Raw genomic sequence first — 20,805 nt, forward strand, 5'->3', positions numbered from 1 at the left:
AGCGGTGAACGGGTTTCTCATTGCGGTGGCTTCCCTTGTGGCGCACGGGCTCTAGGCGCACGGGCTTCAGTAGTTGTGGCTTGCGGTCTCTAGAGTGCAGGCTCAGTAGTTGTGGCACACGGGATTAATTGCTCCGTGGCATGTGAGATCTATCCGGAACAGGGCTCGAACCCGTGTCCCCTGCATTGGCAGGCGGATTCTTAACCACTGTGCCACCAGGGAAGTCCCAGTGGTACATTTTAATAAAGCATTTTTTGTCTTTCCCTTTCTTTTGAAGTTCTTCCACCATTAGAATTAGGCTAAAAAAGGCTTAGCTTATTGCCCCATGGGAGTAAGAGTACATAACTCAACAGTGACCAAGGGACAAATTATTGGCTTTGAGTGACAAAATTGGCTCTGGAAAATTAATGGCAGAAGCAGGTACTTAAAATGACTTTTTGAAATTTTGCATAAACTTGTCAAGAGGACAAGGACAATGAGTTGCATTATGACAACAGAATAGAAGAAAATGTGTAATGAACTTTCCACCCCAGAAGAGTTACCAGCAAGTAAGGAGGGAATGGGACTGCAGTTAGACTTTAATGAGTGCTGGAGAAGAGGTCCCTGAGCTTAGCGCTCTGGGATGGGTATGGTGGAATTCCATCAATGGATTGGGGGGAATCCAAGAGCAGGGGTGGCAAACTTGCCTTCTTTCCCCACACCATAACCTGGGAGACCTGTAGGGAAGACTACAGCATGGCACCTCAGCAGTAAGGTTGGAAGAGTGCTGTGGAAGATCTATCCAAATGACTTCCTTCCAGGAGAACCTCGAATTTTATTGAAGTATGGATCCTTGTCTCAGGAAAGGTGCCCTAGCTCTTGGTCTAGGGGTAGACTATGACCACATCCGACCAATGAGGTGTAAGGAGTGGTGGTGGAAGGGGAGAGGGTTTCATAAGAGGAATTTTCTGGAAGAGAAACTGCCTTGTGCTGCATCCTTACCTTTGAATGTGGTTGTGTGATGACCAGAGTTACTGCAGACACCTTGAGACCACAGGGAGGGAGGGAGGTCAATGCCAACCTGGAATTCTGACATCATTGAGCTCTTGAGCCAATTCAGCATTTGCCCACCTCCATACTTCTAGTTATGTGAGAAAATTGAACTACCCCACAGTGAGTGTGTATGCTATTACTTGCAGGAGAATGATCCCTTCACAGGATCCCAGATATCTCAGGGAAGTCTAAGGAAAGCCCCTAAGTGTGTTTAAGTATGAGAGAGGAGTGAAGGTGTGAAGACCATCAACTAGGAAAGAGGCTTGTGGGATAAGGATGATAGAGACTGGATCTCTGGTATCTGGAGGCCATGGTAGGACCCTGAACAGGAGCAGGGTCCTGAACATGCTATGGGGAGAGGCTAATGCCAAAGACCACGTTTCAGAAACCTAGATCTTAGAAGTGGCGGCCAGCAAGGACCAAGTTCAGACAACATGTGGACCAGACACTCCTTCCTGGTGCTGAGATGTCAGCCCCTGAGAAACAGATCACCCTCAAGGAGGAAGATGGATCAGGGAAGAACCCTGAGTTTGATAGACTATTAAAACTGCTTTAAATCAAAATAATTTCAGTTTTCTGTCATTAGCAGAAATGGGAGCATTTTAAGACATTCAAAAATAAAAAAATTTTAACTTACATTTTGTGCTCTTGAATGGTAACACTACTGCTCTTCAACATAGTATTGGAAGTCTTAGCCACAGCAGTCAGACAAGAAAAAGAAAGAAAATGTATTCAAATTAGTAGGGAAGAGGTAAAAATTGTCATTATATGCAGATGACATGATATTATATCTAGAAAACACTAAAGTCTCCACACAAAAACTACTAGAACTGATAAACGAATTCAGCAAGGTAGCAGGGTACAAGACTGACATACAGAAATTGGTTGCATTTCTTTACAGTAACAATGAAATATCCGAAAAGAAATGTAAACAAATAATCCCTTTTAAAATCGCATCAAAAAAAAATACTTAGGAATAAGTCTCACCAAGGGGACGAAAGACATACATGCTGAGAACTACAAGGCATTAATAAAGGAAACTGAAGATGATTCAAAGAAATGGAAAGATATCCCATGCTCTTGGATTGAAAAAATTAATATTGTTAAAATGGCTGTACTACCCAAAGCAATCTCCAGATTTAATGCAATACCTATCAAAATACCCATGACATTTTTCACAGAACCGGGACAAATAATGCTAAAATTTATATGGAACGATAGAAGACCCAGAACTGCCAAAGCAATCTTGAGGAAAAAGAACAAAGCAGGAGGCATAACCCTTCCAGATTTCAGACAATACTACAAAGCTACAGTAATCAAAACAGTGTGGTATTGGCACAAAAACAGACATATGGATCAATGGAACAGAATAGAGAGCCCAGAAATAAACCCACACACCTATGGACAATTAATTTTCGAGAAAGGCAAGAATATACAATGGAGAAAAGAGTCTCTTCATCAAGTGGTGTTGGGAAAGTTGGACAGCCACATGTAAATCAATGAAGCTAGAACACACCCTCGCACCATACCCACACAACAAAAACTCAAAATGGCTTAAAGCCTTAAATATCAGACAAGACAGCATAAAACTCCTAGAAGAGAACATAGGCAAAACATTCTCTGACATAAGTCATAACAATGTTTTCTTAGATCAGTCTCCCAAGGCAATAGAAATAAAAGCAAAAATAAACAAATGGGACCTAATTGAACTTAAAACCTTTTGCACAGCAAAGCAAACGAACAGAAAGAATAGACAACCTATAGACTGGGAGAAAACATTTGCAAATGCTGCAACAGACAAGGGCTTAATTTCCAAAATATACAAATAGCTCCTACAATTCAATAACAAAAAAATCAGACAGCCCAATCAAAAAATGGGCAGAAGACCTAAATAGACATTTCACCAAAGAAGACATACAGATGGCTAATAAACACATGAAAGTAATGCTCACCATCACTAATTATTAGAGAAATGCAAATCAAAACTACAGTGAGGTACCACCTCACACTGGTTAGAATGGCCATCATTAAAAAGTCTTCAGGGACTTCCCTGGTGGCACAGTGGTTAAGGATCTGCCTGCCAATGCAGGGGACATGGGTTTGAGCCCTGGTCCGGTAAGATCCCACATGGTATGGAGCAACTAAGCCCGTGCACCACAACTACTGAGCCTGTGCTCTAGAGCCCACAAGTAACAACTACTGAAGCCCACGTGCCACAACTACTGAAAGCCTCATGCCTAGAGCCTGTGCTCCGCAATGAGAAGCCACCGCAATGAGAAGCCCGTGCACTGCAACAAAGAGTAGCCCCTGCTCACAGCAACTAGAGAAAACCTGCGCACAGCAACAAAGAACCAACGCAGCCAAAAATAAATAAATAAATAAATACATAAATAAATTTTTTAAAAGTCTTCAAATAATAAATGCTGGGGAGGGTGTGGAGAAAAGGGAACCCTCTTACACTGTTGGCAGGAATGTAAATTGGTGCAGCCACTGTGGAAGACAGTATGGAGGTTCCTCAAAAAATGAAAACTAGAGTTGTCGTATGATCCAGCAATCCCACTCCTGGGCAAAACTACAATTCGAAAAGGTACATAACACCCCTATGTTCATAGCAACACTATTTACAATAGCCAAGACATGGAAACAACCAAAATGTCCATTGACAGCAGTGTGGATGGACCTAGATATTATCATACTAAGCGAAGTAAGTCAGAAAGAGAAAGACAAATATTGTATGATATCGCTTATATGTGGAATCTAAAATATGACACCAATGAACATATCTACGAAACAAAAACAGACTCACAAATATAGAGAACAGACTTGTGCTTGCCAAGGGAGAAAAGAGGAAGGGGAGGGAAGGATTGGGAGTTTGGGATTAGCAGATGCAAACTATTATTAAAAATTAAAAAATAAAAAATAAAAAAATTTAAGTTACATTTTTATGCTCTTGAATGGTAACTGCAAATTTTGAACCTCTACAGTTACACTAATGCAGAACCCACTGTTTGTAAGTAGAGAGCTTCTTTGAGGATTTGCAATGAAATAGTGATGTAGAAACAGATTTAAAAAGCAAACTATACAGGGACTTCCCCAGTGGCACAGTGGTTGTGAATCCGCCTCCTGATGCAGGGGACACGGGTTCTATCCCTGGTCTGGGAGGATCCCACATGCCACGGAGCAACTAAGCCCATGTGCCACAACTACTGAGCCTGCGCTCTAGAGCCTGCAAGCCACAACTACTGAAGCCTGCGTGCCTAGAGCCTGTGCTCTGCAACAAGAGAAACCACCACAGTGAGAAGCAAGTGCACCACAATGAAGAGTAGCCCCCGCTTGTCGCAACTAGAGGAAGCCCGCACGCAGCAATGCAGAACCAATGCAGCCAAAAATAAATAAAATAAATTTATTTTTAAAAAGTTAAGAAAAGCAAACTATATAGCTTATCAATTTCTCACAGGTAATGTAGACTAAGTTTCTAATATCTCATTTTATATCCCTAGGTATATTAGCCAGAGTACTTAATATGAGCATGTTTCATATGATAGGTTCTCAATAAATGCAGTATGTGTGTGTGTGTGTGTGTGTAGTTCTTGCTTTGCATGGTACCTTGTTAACAGAAATTCATGCACATAAGAATTGTGTTCTTCTTTTGCTTTGCTTGCTAGAAAACCACGAAAAGTGAGAATGAATAAGGCTCCAATATGAATACGTTTGCATTAACGTGGTACCATGCAAAGTGAGAACTGCCTGAATACATTTGTACCCTTTTCTTTTTAAAATATGCCCAGCTCCCTTCCATGTCATGCTTCCCATTAGTCTAGGACCAGTTAGTTATAGATTCTCATAAAAGCTAACTCCTCTAAACTTCCAGGTTGCATCATCCAGCCCATTGGTAGCTGCTTAGGAAGCTAAACACTAAATCCTGAGGTGTGATGTTTCAACCAAGTCTGAAAATGGAGAAGTGACCCAGCAGAAGTGGGGCACTGGACAAAATGAGAAAGGAGGTGGCTGAGAAAATTTGAAGAGATGCACAAGGTTTGAGGTTCAAATGCATTGGTCTAATAACTTTTAAGGTTGTAAATAAGGCTCCCTAAGTAATCTTATAATGATTATTTTAATATCTTGGATACCCCAATATAGAGACTAGGGAAACAGGGTACGGTGAATGGCAAAGCAGAGGATGTCTGAATAGTGGGAAAATATATTCCAGTTACTGGAAAACTCCATTAAAAAATAGTGTCTGATTTATTGGGCTTCCCTGGTGGCGCAGTGGATGAGAGTCTGCCTGCCAATGCAGGGGACACGGGTTCGAGCCCTGGTCTGGGAAGATCCCACATGCCGCGGAGCAACTAAGCCCGTGAGCCACAACTACTGAGCCTGCGCGTCTGGAGCCGGTGCTCCACATCAAGAGAGGCTGCGACAATGAGAGGCCCACGCACCGCAATGAAGAGTGGCCCCCGCTCGCCGCAACTAGAGAAAGCCCTCGCACAGAAACGAAGACCCAACACACCCAAAAATAAATTAATTAATTAATTTAAAAAAATAGTGTCTGATTTATATATAGTTGTGATTGAGAGGATGGTGACCTAGTCCCCAAGAGAATCATGCAATATGTAGTCCTTTGAATATGGTTTCTTTCACTTAGCATATTTTTTTTTTTGCAGATTTTAAATTTTCTTTATTTTTTTAAAACGGAGAGCAATAACCATAGTTAAACCTTTTCTTGAAAATTCAGGATCATGATCCTACACAACTATTTTTGTATTGTGTACAAATGTGTGTCTGTCTCAGGTTTTCAGCCTCCTCACTCTATCCCCAAATAACATTTCTTTTACTGTCCTTCTGCTTCCTACAGAGATGTTCCATTTTCTAGCAAACTCCCAACTTGGGCCTCCATGCAAATTTTTGGCCTTCAGTATGTACAGAGCTTTGTTACTAGACAAACAAAGTTGCTATAAAACATGAATTTGCTTGAATTAAACATAATTCAATAAGAATCTAAAAGACAATGAATAAAGACCTAAGAACTAAAATATAGGCATGCATCTAGAATATAGCCTTTACCATACTTACCATTTCAAAGCTGTGATCTTAAAAATTCCTGGATAAACCCCTTAATGTTTTTAGTCTCCCAAGGTAGAATGAAGGAGTGCTATTAAATTTCTATCTATTATTCAAACCAGAATTTTATATATATAACATCCCAAGCTATCCTGAATAAGTTGTCCATAGCTCCAATAAAAGGACACAAACTCACACCTAAATTAAATGCATATATACCTTTAGGGCACATCAAGTAGAGTCAACATGATCTTCCATAAAAAACTCTGGCTTCAAAAGCTTAGTCACTGAAGCCAATCCTTAGCATGCCATGTAATCTCTCTAACCTATTTCTTTGTATGATAAAGAGGAATCATAATATCTACCTCATAGAGATCATTTGATAAATGAACAAAATAATTATAGAGCATACTTTCTAAAATATCATGGCTACACAAAACACAATAAGTAGTAGCTAAAATTTGAACCTAACACATATTAAAGGTTATAAAACCTGATCTCCAAATGTAAGAGGAGAAATTTGAATCTGTTGTGAGAGATCATAAAGAATTAAAGACTTCTCAATGCCGTAAGAAAAAGAAAGTGAATATAAAATAAGGGCAACAGAGAACAATGTATTACATAAGGCCTACTGCTTATTTACAGAAGCGGGAGAGCATGGAGTAGGAGTGGAATTTAAGGCTTTATTTTCACTTAGCATATTTTTAAAGTTCATTCATCGTGTAACATATACGAAGTTTATTCCTTTTTATTGCTGCATAGTATTCTGTTGTATGGATATATCACATTTTGTTTATCCTTTAACTGATGGTCATTGGATTTTTTCTAGATTTGGGTTTTTTGATTGATACTGCTATAAACACTTATATACAAATCTTTCTGTGGACATCTGTTTTCATTTCTCTAGGAGAAATACTGAGGAGTAGAATTGCAGGGTCCTATGATAAGTTTATGTTTAACCTTCTATGAAACTGCCAAACAATTTTCCAAAGTGTTTGTACCATTTTACATTCCCAACAGCAATATATGAATATTCTAGTTTCTTTACATCCTCATTAACACTTGATAATTTCTTTCTGCTTGATTATAGCCTTTCTAGTCGGTGTTTAGTGGTATCTCATTGTACTTTTAATTTGCATTTCCATAATGATTAATAATGTTAAGGATCTTTTCATGGACTTGTAGCTATTCTTGTATCTTTGGTAAAATGTTTACTCACATCTTTTGATCATTTTTTCATTGGCTTGTTTATCTTCATATAATTGAGTTGTAAGTTTTTATATTCTGAGTATAAGTTCTTTATCAGATATGCTTTCAAATATCTTTTCTCAGTCTGAGGCTTTTCATTTTCCCAATGGTGTCTTTTTCTTTTTTTTAACTTTTCGCTGCATGCGGCATGCGGGATCTTAGTTCCCTGGCCAGGGATCAAACCCACGCCCTGTGCAGTGGAAGTGTGGAGTCTTAACCACTGGACCACCAGGGAAGTCCCCTAATGGTGTCTTTTGAAGTGCAAAAGTTTTAAATTTTGATCAAGTCTCATTAATCTTTTTTTTTTTGATGGATCATGTCTTTGCCTTACCCAAGGTCATAAAGATTTTCTCCTGTGCTTTCTTCTAGAAGTTTTATTGTCACTGTAGCATTCATGTTTGTGATCCATTTTTAAGTTTAATTTTGTGAATGGTATGAGGTAAAAGTGTAAATTTATCTTTTTGGTTATCCAGTTGTTTCAGCAGCATTTGTTGAAAAGACTATCTTTTTCCACTTGAATTGGCCTGACACATTAATTGAAAATCAATTCATCATACATATGAGGCTTTACTTCTTTTTATTCCTTTATTTTTCCAGCTTGTCTTCCTGTATCTAGCTTATTCCACTTAATGTCCTCCAAGTTCATCCATGTTATTGCAGATGGCAGTGTTTTCTTCTCTCTCATAGCTGAATAATAGTTCATTGCATGTATATATCACATTCTTTTTAATCCATCCTTCTGTCAATGGACATAGATTATTTCTGTATCTTGGATATTGTGAATAAGGCTACAATGAAAATGGGAGTGCAGGTATCTCTTCAAGTTCTGGTTTCATTTCCTTTGGGTATATACTTAGAAGTGGGATTGCTGTATCACATTGTAATTTTATTTTTAATTTTTTGAGTAATGTCCATACTGTTTTCCTAGTGGCTGCACCAATTTACATTCCCACCGAGAGTATACAAGGGTTTCCTTTTCTCCACATCCTCTCAAACACTTGTTGTCTCTTGGCTTTTTGATAATCACTATCCTAATAGGAGTGAGGTGATATCTCATTGTAGTTCCCCCATCCCCAACTTTATTGAGATATAATTGACATGCAACATTGTATATGTTTAAAGTGTACCATATGATAATTTGATACATGTGTATATTTCAAAATGTTTACCACAGTAAAGTTAGTTAACACGTCCTTCACCTCACATAATTACCATTTTGTTGTTGTTATTGTGAGAATATTTAAAATCTATGCAACTTTAAAGCATACAATACAGTATTACTAACTATAGTCACCATGCTGTACATTAGATACCTGGAACTTATGCCTCTTACCACTGAAAATTTGCACCTTTGACTGACATGTCCTCATTTCTCTCACCCCTGCAACCCCTGGTAACTGCTTCTGTGAGTTCAGGTTTTTAGATTCTACATATAAGTGAGATCATACAGTATGTGCCTTTGGCTCATCTCACTCAGCATGATGCCCTCAAGGTCCATCCATGTTGTGGCAAATGGCAGGGTTTCCTTTTTAATGACTGAATAATATTCCTCTGTGTGTGTGTGTCTATTTTCTTTATTCGTTCATCTGTCAATAGACACTTAGCTTTTTCCATGTCTTGGCTATTGTGAATAATGCTGCAGTGAACATGAGTGCAGATATCTCTTCGAGATACTGATTTCATCTCTTTTGGATATATACCCAGAAATGAGAGTTTTGAATCACATGATAGTTCTTTTTTAAAAAATTTTGAGGAATATTTATACTGTTTCCACAGTGGCTGCACCAATTTACATTTCCACCAGCAGTGCACAAGAGTTCCCTTTTCTCCACATTCTCATCAGCATTTGTTATCTCTTTTTTTTTTTTTTTTTGATAGCCATTCTAACAGATGTGAGGTGGTATCTCACTGTGGTTCTAATTTGCCCTTTCCTGATGATTAGTGATGTTGAGCACATTTTTGTGTACTTGTTGGCCATTTGTATGTCTTCTTTGGAAGAAAGTTTATTGAAGTCCTCTGTCCATTTTTTAATCAAATTATTTGCTTTCTGTTATTGAGTTCTGTATGTATTTACCCCTTATGAATATTAATCCCTTATGAGATAGATGGTTTGCTGACATTTTCTCCCATCCTGTAGCTTTCCTTTTCATTTTGTTGACTGTTTCTTTTGCAGAAGCTTTTAAGTTTGATGTATGTAGTCCCACTTGTTGATTTTTGCTTTAGTTGCTTGTGAGTTTGGTGTCATATCCAAAAAAAAAAAAATGGCCAAGATTGATGTCAAAGATCTTTTCCCCTGTGTTTAATTCTAGGAATTGTTTCAAGTCTACTGTCCTTCCATTTCAACTTGAAGGACTTACTTTCACATTACTTGCAGTGCAGATCTAGTGGTAATGAACTCCCTCAGCTTTTTGTCTGGGAATTCCTTAATTTCTCCCTTATTTTTGAAGGACAGTTTTGCCAGACATAAAGTTCTCAGTTGACAGGTTTCTTTTCTTCAGCGCTTTAAATGTATCATTCCATTGCCTCCTGGGATCCCTTATACATGATGAGTAACTTTTCTCTCGCTGCTTTCAAGATTCTGTTTTTGCATTTGGTTTTTTCATTATATGTCTTGGCATGGGTCTCTTTAGATTTATCCTACTTGGAATTTGCTGCTTCTGGAATTTGTTGTTGTTGTTGTTGTTGTTTTGCTTTAAATTTTTTTTAACATCTTTATTGACATATAATTGCTTTACAATGTTGTGTTAGTTTCTGCTGTATAACAAAGTGAATCAGCTATATGTATACATATATCCCCATATCCCCTCCCTTTTTCATCTCCCTCCCACCCTCCCTATCCCACCCCTCTAGGTGGTCACAAAGCACCAATGAGCTTCTGGAATTTGTAGAGCTTTGTCTTTCCTCAAATTTCAGAAGTATTCAGCCATCATTTCTTCAAATAATCTCTCTCATCTTCTGGGACTCCTATAATTGTATATATTGGTCCTTTTGATGGTGTCCTGTAAATCCCTCAGGTTCTATTCACTTTTCTTCATTCTTTTTTTCTTCTTGATCCTCAGACTCAACAATTTCAAATAACCTGTCTTCAAGTTTACTGATTCTTCCTTCTGTCTATTTGAGTTTGCTGTTGAACCCCTCCAGTGAATTTTTCAATTCAGTTATTGTATTGTCACCTCCAGAATTTTTTTTTTTTTTGGCTCATTTCTACACTCTCTTTGTTGATATTCTTATTTTGTTCATATATTATTTGCCTGATTTTCTTTAGTTCTTTGTCCAGGTTTTCCTTTAGCTTTTTTGCATGTTTAAGTAAGTTGTTTTAAAGATGTTGTCTAGTGAGTCTGTTGCCTGTGTTTATTCAAGGATAGTTTTTGGAGATTTATTTTGTTCCTTTGAATAGGCCCTTTTTCTTGTTTCTGGGTATGCCTTATGATCTTTTGTTGAAAATTCGGCATGTGAGAAAACAGCCACCTCCCCTTGTCTTTGCAGATTAGCATGCAATACCTTCAGTAATTGGCAGGGTATATCCTCAGCCTTGGGATCCACTTGGGATGAAGCTAACATCTTCTAAGGTTTTTTTCCTGGGCATGAATCTTTCTTGCGCCATATGTGTGCATTCCCCTCCCTCCAATCTCCCTGGAATACATGGCTGCTGGTAAGTATGTTATCTTCTCGGAGAATCTTAACGACTGCTTCTCAGGGCCTTGCATGACCCAGGCATCCATGGGTCAGTGATCCCCTTGCAGTTTTCATGTGCTGTTGTGCTTTCCACTTCCTTCAGTGACTTCTGCCAATCTGAGATCTGAGCTATGCTGTTGTTCCCTGTCGGAACTCTGGAGTCAAGTGCGACAGAAATCAGTTCCTCGGGTATCCCACAGACTAGTCCTTCTAACCTGAGGGAGGGAACTGGGAATTGGGTTACTTCCTCTCAACCATGCCACACCTGGGAGAAAGTGGAGTGAGGGTGGGTAAAAAGGCCATAAAATTTCCTACCATTTGAATGTGGCTTTTTCTTGATTGAGCATTTGCTTGGTTGCAATCACTCTGTGAAAGCAATGTACCTTGTGTGAACTGGCTACCTACAGCTGAGGCAATCCCCAAATGGGTCTGACACCTGGGTGCTCCCTACCAGCAACACTCCCAGCAGCTGGGATAATGATTCTTCATTCCTGAAGAGGGATCTAGGTGATGTGTCACAGCATCCACCTCAGACCTGAAGTCATGAAAAGCAGAGGAAGATTATGTGTAGATACAGGCCACATACACATAATGGCCATCCAGTGGCTCTTAAGGTGGCCAACAGGGTGGCAGAAATGGAGTAGAGTATCAGCTCTGACCTTGACCCCAGAAAATTCATGTGTACCCTGACATTTCATTATATCAGTTGTTTAATGTTCTTTGGCTAGAAAAGTTGACAAAATGGAGTACCAGGCACCATGAAATATGAGGGAGAAATGAGGATAGATTGTTTAAATATGAACACAGCATGGCCCAACCCAGAGATCCTTTATTCCACCCATGCAGACAGGTGAAAGTCTCTGGAGAAGTTGAAGAAGAGGGGATGTGACTTACAGGCACCAGCTGGGAATGATATGCTGGAAAGAAAACAGTCGACTTAGGTAAAGTCTAAATATTGAATGTGAAACCATTAGCCTCTTCATTTTCACAGAACTTCTGTTGCTGGGCTAATTTTCATCTTCCTATCCCCTAAAGGCAGAAGATTGTAGAAACAACTGTCTCAGAGAAAAGATCTTCAAATACTGACACTTGGGAGAACCACAACTAAAAAAGTGGCTCATTGCCTGATCACTTGACAAGTAGCAGTTCTCAAACTGTGGTTCGTGGACTTCCCGGGGGCCCTAGAAGGGCCCTAGGATCTTTTCAAGGGGTCCAAAATATCAAAATTATTTTTATAATATTTCAGATGCTATTTGCCTTTTTAAATGTGTTAATCTTTGCAAAAGATGGTGCAAAAGCAATAAGTAAAACTGTTGGCCCATTTAGCATGAATCAGGGCAGTGGCACCAGTGTACTAGTAGTCATTCTTTTCTTTACTGACACACTCAAAGTTTTTTTTAAAAGTCAGTTTCACTTAAGATTCTCCTTCTTGAAGTAAAATTTATTAATTTTATGGAAATCTTCACCCTTTAGTAATGACTTTAATATTCTGGGTGACAAAACAGGAATATACAAAAGCATTTGAGCAATTGTTTGAATTTGTGACCTGAAGTTGCTGCTTTTTTTCCTGGGAAACCACTTTTCCTTGAAAGAACTACTGACAGATAAAATATAAATATTCAGACCTGGGTATCGATAGACATTTTCTCAAAAACAAATAAAATGAGCCAACCACTTATGACAGTATTTGTTACCAATGATAAAATTTAAGCTTTCAAGTGATTTATCATTTATAATTGTAAATGCCAGTGAGAGTTTGTCAGCTTCTCAATATTTAAAAATGTTTCTGATGAGATCAGTGGTGATATTAATAATATTTTTGATATTATGTAATAGAATGTGTTAACATTTGAAAGAGCTGCATATCTCAGTGAACCAGTATTTTCCAAGTGACCAATGCATAATGTAACATGCATAATCTATGAGTAAAAGATTTATTCATTATGCAAAAAATAGGCTAAGGGGTTTTAATGTAATGGTATGAGAATTTATTGATAGGTATTTAGATTCCACATTGCAACTAACCTTTAAGAAGACCAGTTGTTGAATTTTGGTGCAGTATCAAAGCAGCATGTCCATAATTATCTAAAAGAACTATTAAAACGCAGCACCCCGATTCCAATGATGTGTTGACATGAGGCTGGATTTTCTTCATACACCTCAACCAGAAAAGTGCATCACCATGGACTGAATGAGGATGCAGATAGGAGAATCTACTTGTCTTCAAATAAGTCAGACATTAAAGAGATTTACAAAAAATGTAAAACAATGCCACTCTTTTCCCCATTTCTGTTGTTTTGAAAAAGTTATTTTTTATAAAATGTTATTTATCTTAAATGATAAGATGATTATTACTATTTTATAATAAATATTTTTTTCTCAGTTTTAATTTCTAATATGGTAAATATTGATACATTTAACCCACCTAATTGAAATCTGTTGGTGTCTTCAATATTTTTTAAGTGTCTAAAGAAGTCCTGAAATGAAAACATTTAGGAGCCACTGCTCTGGAGGTTACAATATGCATCTGTAGCTTATCGTTGTCTACCATTAAAATGTATTATACTACTGCATGGGCAATGTAAGAACTTTACAACAGTGTACTTCCAATTTGCTACACATACCTTGTGCTCTTGTTGAAGTATATCTTACTTTTCTATACACTAAACCCCCCACATTGTATTGTAATTTTTACTTTAAACAGTTGAGGCACCCATGGAAGTGTGCTGCTCAGAGCTCCCTTTAAGAAAAAAAACCTCACTGTTCAGCTATGAGAAGTGCAGTTACCTGAGAGCTTCCAGTTATAGTGCCTTCAGAATCTCCCTCAGCTTTAGAATTGAGGTCATGAGTTCTCAGGCAGTCCCCAGCAAATGAATAAGAATGGCAGGCTTGCCAGAGTGTGACCATTTCAACAAGTGCAGTGCTCTTCTAATGAGCCTTCTTTGCTATGGAGCTCCCTATTGGGTTGTCTGAAGTTTCAACAGATCTCCCTTCCAAATCCTGCTTCCTCCCCCATTCCTTTTTCAGATGTTCAATTTACACTGTACTCTGAAGGCTTCCCCTGCAAAATTCTGGCCTCTCTTTTTATCTTTCACAGACAACACACTCAATAAACCTCTCACACTCCTAACTCTATCTTATAATTTGCTTCCTTGGAAGATCCAACTGACCTAACAGTCTTTCAAAAAGATTTTACTCTATTTGGTGTTTTTAAAAATATCTTCCTGCAGAATTGAGTTTCTTCCTGTTATCATCTCTCTTCTTTATTTTGCCTTCATTTTTGAAGACTATTTTCCCTAGATACAGAATTGTAACCTGTTAATTTTTGTCTTTCATCACTTTACAGATGTAGTTCCATTGTCTTGTGGATGTCATTGCTTCTGATTACATGTCAGCCATTTTTCTTTTCATTGTTTCCTACATGGATTGTCTTTTGTTCTGACTGCTTGCAGGATTTTGTTATTATCTTGGTTTTCAGAATTTTGACCAGAATATGACTATATGTGGATTTCTTTGAATTTATCTTGCTTGGGGTACACAGAGCATCTTGGAATTGTGGGTAGATATATTTCACTAATTTTGATAAGTCATGGCCATCGTATCTTCAAATATATCATCTCATTAATCCTTCTTATACTCCAATAACACATAAGTTAGACTGTTTGATATTGTCTCACATACTGCTGAGCTCTGTTCCATTTTTTAAAAATAGTTTTATTGAAGAATAATTGATATACAATAAATGATGCATTTTAAATTTGATGAAGTGTATATTAAAATTTGGTATAAAATTTAAAATTTGCGGAATGGCCAAGATGGCAGAATAGGAAGACCCTCAGTTCATGTTCTCCCATGGGCACACCAAAATTACAACTATTTATAGAGCAACTATCCATAAGATGACCTGAAGACTAGCAGAAAAGATCTTGTACAACTGAAGATATAAAGAAGGAACCACAATGAGATGGGTAGGAGGGGTATAGTCAAGACCCATACCATGGGTGGGTGACCCACAAATGGGAGGATAATTACAGTTGCAGAGGTTCTCCCCAAGGAGTGAGGCATCTGAGCCCTACACTGGGCTCTCCAGGCTAGGGGTCATGCACCAAGATGAGCTCCCAGAACATTTGGCTTTAAAGGCAAGTGGAGCTTACTTTTGGAATACCCAGAGGACTGAGGGAAATAGAGACTCCACTAAAGGGCACACAGAAAATCTCACGTGCTCTGGGACTCAGGGCAGAAGCAGTAATTTAAAAGGAGCCTGGGTCAGACACAGCTGCTGACTTTGGAGAGCCAGGAGGCAATTGGGACTCACCATGGGGACATAGATGCTGGAAGAATCCATTAGGGGAGCTCATCCTACCATGAGTACTCTGGTGCTAGTGAGCTCCATTTTGGAATCCTTCCTCTGGCTTATTAGTGACAAGATCTGATCCCACCCACCAGCCAATGGGCTCCAGTCCAGGGACACCCCAGGTCAAGCAGCTAACTGGATGGGGACACAGCCTCACTCACCAGCAGGCCGGCTGCCTTAGAATCCCCTGAGCCCCCAGCTGCCCCAGGACCCGGCCCTGCATACCAGTGGGCCTGCACTAGCCCTAGGACCCCTGGGGTCCCAATAGAAGGAATCAACAGTATATTATGTGATACAGAGGAATGGATCAGCAAACTGGAAGACAGAGTAGTGGAAATTACTGAAGCTGAACAGAAAAAAGAATTTTTAAAAATGAGGGCATCTGGAGTGACATAAAATATACTAACATTTGCATTATAGGGGTCCCAGAAGGAGAAGAGGACATATTTGAAGATATAATAGCTGAAAACTTCTCTAATCTGGGAAAGAAAACAGACATCGAGGTCCAGGAATCAAAGAGAGTCCCAAATAAGATCAACCCAAAAGGGACCACACCAAGACACATTGTAATCATAATGGCAAATAGTAAAGGCAAAGACAATATTAAAAGCAGCAAGGAAGAGTAACAAGTTATGTAAAAGGGAACTCCCATAAGGCTCTCAACTGATTTTTCAGCAGAAACTCTGCAGGGCAGAGGGAATGGCATGATATATTTAAAGTGATAAAAGAGAAAAAACTACAGTCAAGAATACTCTATCCAATAAGTCTATCATTCAGATTTGAAGGAGAGATAAAATAGTTTACAGACAGGCAAAGCTAAAGGAGTTCAGCACGACAAAACCAGCTTTACAAGAAATGTTAAAGGGACTTCTCTAAGCATAAAAGAAAAGGCCACAACTAGAAATATGAAAATTATGAAAGAAAAAATCTCACTGGTAAAGGTAAATATATAGCAATGGTAGTAGACTAACCAGTTATAAAGCTAGCAGGAAGGTTAAAAAACATAAGTAGTAAAATCATCTATTTTCACAGTAACTAGTTAAGGGAAACACAAAACAAAAAGATGTAAAATATGTCAAAAACAGTAAACATGGAGGGCGAGTTAAAAACACAAGGTTGTTAAAATGAGTTTGACTTAAGAGATCACCAACTTAAAATAATCACATAAATACATAGATTGCTATATATAAACCTCATGGTAATCACAAACCAAAAATCTATAATAGATATACACACAAAAAAGAGCAAGAAATCCAAACATAACACTAAAGATAGTCATCAAATCATAAAGGAAGATAGTAAAAGAAGAAGGGAGGAACAAAAAAGAACTACAAAAACAAACCAAAAACAATTAACAAAATGGCAGTAAGTACATAACTTATCAATAATTACTTCAAATGTAAATGAACCAAAAGATTTAGAGTGGCTGAATGCATACAAAAACAAGACCCGTATATATGCCGCCTATAAGAGACTCACTTTAGATCTAGAGAGACACACAAACTGAAAGTGAGGGGATGGAAAAAGATTTTTTTATGCAAATGGAATTCAAAAGAAAAATGGGGTAGAAATACTTATATCAGACAAAATAGACTTTAAAACAAAGACTGTTACAAGAGACAAAGAAGGATATTACATAATGATCAAAGGACGAATCCAGGAAGATATAACAATTATAAATATAAATGCACCCAACATAGGACAACTTAAATACATAAGGCAATATAAACAGACATAAAGGGAGGAATTGACAGTAACCCAATAAAAGAAGAGGCCTTTAAAACCCCACTTACATTAATGGACCGATCATCCAGACAGAAAATCAATAAGGAAATACTGGTCTTATATGACACAAGCCAAGATGGACTTTATGTGTGTGTGTGTGTGTGTGTGTGTGTGTGTATGTTAAAGACTTAATGTAAGACCTGAAACCAGAAAACTGCTAGAAGAAAACGTAGGCAATAAGTTCTTTGATATCAGTCTTAGCAATGTTTCTTGGATATGTTTCTGCAGGCAAGGGAAACAAAAGCAAAAATAAACAAATGGGACTTCATCAAACTAAAAAGCTTTTGCACAGCAAAGGAAACTATCAACAAAATGAAAAGGCCACCTACTGAATGGGAGAAGATATTTGCGAATGATACATCCGATATAGGGTTAATATCCAAAATATACAAAGAACTTATAAACTCAACATCAAAAAATAAACAACGCAGTTAAAAAATAGGCAGAAGATCTGAATAGACATTTTTCTGAAGAAGACACACAGTCAACAGCTATCAGCGTCACTCATCATCAGGAAAATGCAAATGCAAATCAAAATCACAATGAGATATCACATCACACCTGTCAGAATTGCTATTTTCAAAAAGACAAGAAATAAGAAGTGTTGGTAAGGATGTGGACAAAAGGGAACTTCATGCACTGTTAGTGAGAATGTAAATTCATACAGCCATTATGAAAAACAGTATGGAGATTCCTCAAAAAATTAAAAAAATAGAACTATTCTACGATCCAGCAATTCCACTTCTGAGTATTTGTCTGACAAAAACAAACACACTAATTTGAAAAGATATAAGACCCATATGTTCATTGTAGCATTACTTACAAAAGCCAAGATATGGAAGCAACCTAAATGTCCATCAATGGATGAATGGATAAAGAAGATGAAGATGTGAGAGAGATATATATAGTATGCCATATATATATATATGGTATAATGGAATATTAGCCCTAAAAAGGAGGAAATACTGCCATTTGTGACAACATGGATGGACCTAGGGGTTATTATGCTAAGTGTAACAAGTCAGACAGAAAGACAAATACTGTATGGTTTCACTTATGTGTGGAATCTAAAAAACAAAACAAATGAACAAACATAACTAAATAGAAGCAGAATCATAGATGTAGAGAACAAATAGGTGGTTGTGTCTTCCTATGCATGAACAAGGTGTTTTTTTAATGTCTTTAAAAATACCTCTCAGTGATGTTTAGTACTTTTAAAATCTTGTAAATCTTTTGTCATGTTTATCCCTCAGAATTTCATATTTTTGATGATTTTGTAAATATTATAATCTTTCAGGTTTCAATTTCTGGTTGTTCTTTATAAAAACACAATTTAAAAAATCTTGTTTTCTGCAAGTTGCTAGACATTTTAGTTTCATCAGAACTAATCATTGGATTTTCTACATAGGAGATCATCCCATTGTGAATAAAGACATTTTTACTTTCCATTCTGGACGCCTTTTATTTATCTTTTTGCACTTATTCCAGTGAGCTCCAATTCACTATTGAATAAAGGTGGTGAGAGTAGACATCCTTGTCTCATTTCTGACATTTGTTGAAAAGCTTTCATTCACTATAATGTCGATTATATGTTTCACAGGTGGAGGAGGTTTCATTTTATTCATAGTTTGCTGAGAAGTTTTACAAATTAGGAATGGATTGGATTTTATGAAATGCTTTTTTCTGTGTCTATTTAAATAATCTTTTGTTTTCTCTTTTAGCTTGTTAATATGGGGCTTTACATTGATTGATTTTCAAATGTTAAATGAATCTTGCATTTCTGGGACCCTTTGGTTATGAGGCATTCATTTTTAAAAACTCCTTTTTTAATATTTTTTTTTCACTCTTTACTTTTTGTGTTTCAGTTTGAATACTTTCTATTGACCTGTCTTAAGTTTGATTCTTTCCTCTGTTGTCTTACTGGGAAGTCCACTGAAAGACTTCTCCTCTCATATATTTTTCATTTCTAGCATTTCACTGACTCTTTCTGAAAAAAGGGATAATTTTCATCTGTATGCTAAAATTCTCCACTATTCATGTTGTCCCTCCTGTCCACGATATCCTTTAAAATGCTCATCGCAGTTATTTTAAAGTTTCTGTCTGGTAATTCCCATATTGGGGCCCTCTCTGGATCAAGAATCTTTCCTCTCTTGGTGATGACTAACATAGACTGCCATTGCCTGTGTTAATTCTAAGACCCAAAAGTCTTAGAGTTCCCTCAGTTCTCCTACTCTGCCGAGACTTCAGCAGACACTGCTTGCCCACACCTCAGCAAGTTCTCTCTCAGCTCCCCTATCCTTCTCCCAGCTGTAGGCCACCACTACCTCATACTCAGTATAAGGCCCAGAATTCCTGTTGGGTTTCTCTTTGTTTTCCTTTTGTCCCCAATTTTTAGCAGTGTCTCTCTATATAAGCTCCCCTTATATCTGGGGCTACTAAAGATTCTAAACCCTCAAACTAGCTCACATTTGGCCTTCAAAAATTCTTCTTATCCCTGTCTGTGGCACCCCCCTCTCCCTCCTGCTGTTCTTTCAATGATAAAATTAACTGGGGTGCCTTTTTTTCAAGAGGGGTCTGTCACCTTTTGTATTTTTGCTTAGCAGTTTTCTTGGTGACCTCAGATTTCTGATGGGTTAAGCAATCATTTTTTTGATACTATGATTTTATAGGTCACCTGCCTTTGTTTTTGTTGGTTGGTTTTTTGAGTAGGAGAGATATTTCCCTGTGACTTTCTATGTCCTAAGCAGGAGTGGAAGTTCCTAATGTCTTTTAAGTTCCATTACCAGTTGTCTCTGAGGTCCAGTGGCACTCCTGCCCCATCATCCTTGAATTTCCATTTTTGCTTAAGCTGAGTAGAGTCTGGTTCACCTCATTTTAGCACCCAGTGTCCTAACACTGCAGTGGGAAAACACTGGGAAGACCTTATGCAGAAACTGCCCTCTACTAGAAATGCCTCCATTTCTTTACTTGCAAAATGGGGGTAAAATTCCCTGCTCTATCTGCTCACAAGTCTCTTGGGAGAGTCTTCTGGAATAATGGATGTGAATGAGCTCTGTAACATGTACAATCAATATGCATATGTTATTACTAATTTGGTTGTGCCAGGTCTTAGATACGGCAGGCGGGCTCCTTAGTTGTGGCTCGTGGGCTCCTTAGTTGCAGCTGGCCAGCTCCTTAGTTGTGGCACATGGGCTCCTTCATTGTGGCATGCAAACTCTTAGTTGTGGCATGCATGTGGGATCTAGTTCCCTGACCAGGGATGGAACCCAGGCCCCTTGCATTGGGAGCATGGAGTCTTATCCACTGTACCACCAGGGAAGTACCTAAAGTTTTGTTTTTTCCACTACCTCATTATCTATGGAACCCAGGTCTTCTCTCCATTGGTACTTCCACTTTCTGGTTTGGGCCCATCATTTCTCAGCAGGAGCTTACCATGTGATAGCTACCCTGCCTGAGCACTTTAGGCAACTGTGCTATCCTTAATTACAGATATTTTCTATGGATTCCTGACTCCAACTCTTACCAGCTGTGTGAAGTTAGAGAAATAGTGTAATATCCCAAAGCCTCAGTTTCTTTGTTAGTAAACTGGGGATAAAAATAGCATATAATCATAGAGTTGTTGTAAGAATTAAATGCCATGTTTGTGATGT

General features: G+C 38.0%; 1 long non-coding RNA gene across 2 annotated transcripts in view; it reads left to right on the forward strand.

The window, feature by feature from the left end:
* The window catches only part of LOC309664522, a 35,257-nt gene extending 14,918 nt beyond the window's left edge, over positions 1-20,339 (forward strand). Inside the window, exons 2-3 of one of the 2 annotated variants that reach the window (XR_014265883.1) lie at positions 4,904-11,957; positions 12,052-20,339. This is a non-coding gene — a long non-coding RNA (uncharacterized lncRNA). Of the gene's footprint in view, positions 1-4,903 lie in introns of both variants that reach the window. The other variant, XR_014265884.1, reaches the window with a different exon arrangement.
* Positions 20,340-20,805: the final 466 nt, after the last annotated feature.

The sequence above is a fragment of the Balaenoptera physalus genome (genome assembly GCF_965194825.1).
Source record: "Balaenoptera physalus genome assembly, chromosome: 7".
NCBI classification, from domain to species: Eukaryota; Metazoa; Chordata; class Mammalia; order Artiodactyla; family Balaenopteridae; genus Balaenoptera; species Balaenoptera physalus.